This window comes from Sciurus carolinensis, chromosome 3 (genome assembly GCF_902686445.1).
Source record: "Sciurus carolinensis chromosome 3, mSciCar1.2, whole genome shotgun sequence".
NCBI lineage: Eukaryota > Metazoa > Chordata > Mammalia > Rodentia > Sciuridae > Sciurus > Sciurus carolinensis.
In genome coordinates this window covers 16,187,113-16,189,308 of record NC_062215.1, presented here as the reverse complement: position 1 = coordinate 16,189,308, position 2,196 = coordinate 16,187,113, and the positions used below count along the sequence as shown (strand labels likewise).

The 2,196-nt window shown below is 33.0% G+C and overlaps 1 pseudogene; it reads left to right on the top strand.

The window, feature by feature from the left end:
* Positions 1-1,083: 1,083 nt before the first annotated feature.
* LOC124981427 (testis-expressed protein 30-like) lies at positions 1,084-1,736 on the top strand (annotated as a pseudogene).
* The last annotated feature ends 460 nt before the right edge of the window (positions 1,737-2,196 follow it).

Below are 2,196 nucleotides of genomic sequence, written 5' to 3'. Positions count from 1 at the left end.
TTTCAAAACTATACAGAAAAAGGAATTCTTGAAAATATAGTTTCAACATAGTAAAATGATGAAATATAAAACCACCAATCATTAAAGGTAGTAATAATTAAATCATTCATGCAAAATATTAGTATAATGTACTTTTTTCATGTTCCACATTGTCTCTTTTCTAAGGGGGAAAGATTTATGCAAATAACTTGAACACTACTCTACAAAGACTGGGGATCAAACTCACAGAAGAGGAACTTGCAAACCTATCAGAAAGGCTACAAGCTGATGGTAAGCAGTACAGATATCCTTAGGGCATCTTTAGATCTTTGCATTTTGTCTGATATGTTTAAAAATAGATTTAGCTGGTGACAGATACATATTAGGAAAATTGGAGAAGAGCCCAATGTGAAAGTAAAATAAATCTTGGATCTTTATTACAATTAATCCAAACTTAGTATATCTGTCTGTTCTACAAATTACTGAGGGTGCTGTCAGGACCCTAAAAAATCTACATTACCTCTCCCCTTTTCTTTTTTTCTTCTCCTTATGTTGGTTAATTTGACTAAGGGTTTATTAATTTTGTTTATCCTTTTAAAGAACCAAATCTTTGTCTTATTGATCCTTTGGGAATTTTTTTTATTCTCAATTTCATTGATTTCAGAAGAGAGATCAATGGAGTAGAGGAAGGGAATTGAGGGGGAGTGAAGAGGGTGGAATGAATCTGATCTAACTTTCCTATGTACATATATGAATATACCTTCATGTTCAACCACAGGCACTAATTAAAAAAAAAAGAATTATAAATAAATAGAAAGATCAGTAGAGGAGGACTGGAATGGGGAGAGGGGAGGGGAGAGAAAGGGGAAGTGCTGGTACTAAATTAGAGCAAATTATATTCTATACTTGTATAATTATATCAAAATGAACCCAAATATTATGTATAACTAAAAGGATATAATAAAAAAAATCTACATTAATTAAGAAAGCAAATTGGAGGCAGTCGCTTCGAGTATGCTAGCTTGTGTGCTGAGGAAAGGGAGATGTCCTTTGCTTCTCAGATGTAATGCACTTTAAGTTTATTATTCAACAGTGAAAATAAGTCATACAGAGGTTAAGTTAAAAATACCTTTTGGAAATAAATTACTGGATGCTGTTTGGTACCTAGCAAGAGCTTAACATGTGGAATAATTCTTACACATGGAGTATCAGGAGATATGAATCTTCCTCATTTGATGTCACTGGCATCCCATCTTGCATCTCATGGCTTTTTTTTTGCCTGAGATTTACCTGTAAAGGCCTTAATATTGTGCATAGAATTAAGGCATATAAAGCAGTTTTGAATTACCTGAAGATCTCAGGAGAATACAAACTTGCAGGTGTTTTCCTTGGAGGTCGTTCAGTGGCTTCTGTAATGTGTCATATTGAGCCAGATGATGCTGATGGTTTTGTTCATGGTCTCATTTGTATTTCTTACCCACTGCACCATCCAAAACAACAGCATAAACTCAGAGATGAAGATCTCTTTTGTATGAAAGATCCTGTACCGTTTGTGTCAGGTTTAGCAGATGAAATGTGTGAGAAGAACTTGTTGGAGAAAGTGAACAGAAAATGCAAGTTCCCAATAAAATCCATTGGATTGAAAAGACAAATCATTCTATGGCAGTGAAAGGACGGTCAACAATAATGTCTTCAAAGAAATAAATACACAGATTTTGTTTTGGATTCAAGAAATCACTGAAATGGACAAGAAATAATTGTCATTTAGTTAAAAGTCATGTTATTTTGAATACAAGTACAGTTAATTTGATAAAGAACAATATAACTCTCTCAGCATTAAGAGATATATTTCAGACTATTGTTCTTTAATGTTGCCTATTTTTGAAACACATTTTAATTGTGAAACTGATATCTTTTGCAAAATGTCTTTTGAAAGCACTGTTATAGTTGTATGAAGATGATATACAAATATTAAAGGTGGTCTAAATATGAAAAAAAGAAAGCAAATTATAGGTATGTAAACTATCATGAAGTCAACAGGACAATTCTTCTATCCATTCCTCTTTGACTGGAATCTTCCCTTTAAAATGAATTTGAAGATTCTGATCATAGCACACAAGACTTTCTTTCAAGTTCCATCTGCCTCTCTAGTATCACATCTTCTTTTGTTTATCCCTCCTCAAGTCATGTTGAACTACTTGTAATTCCAGAGAGACA